A 276-nucleotide genomic window follows, 5' to 3' on the forward strand; every position below is an offset into this window, starting at 1 on the left:
TTAATTAGTCCTGAATAATTGCAGTGTAATAAAATATGAGAAAAATATCTGAACCAGCACCATACATCATAGACATGTTAATACCTCTACAGTACACATAACTTAACATAACAAAAGCCTAGGAACTGTTTTATGGTGGCACTATGCAGATTTGCTTCTCAGAAACAAAGAGTGGCGATGAAGCTCACGTGGAAGACATCTACAACTGCCTTCATATTTTGTTCCACTACTAAATTTAGTAATATTTCCCACCAGTAGTCCGCCACTACAAATTCC

This window comes from Penaeus monodon, chromosome 15 (genome assembly GCF_015228065.2).
Source record: "Penaeus monodon isolate SGIC_2016 chromosome 15, NSTDA_Pmon_1, whole genome shotgun sequence".
Classification (NCBI taxonomy): Eukaryota; Metazoa; Arthropoda; class Malacostraca; order Decapoda; family Penaeidae; genus Penaeus; species Penaeus monodon.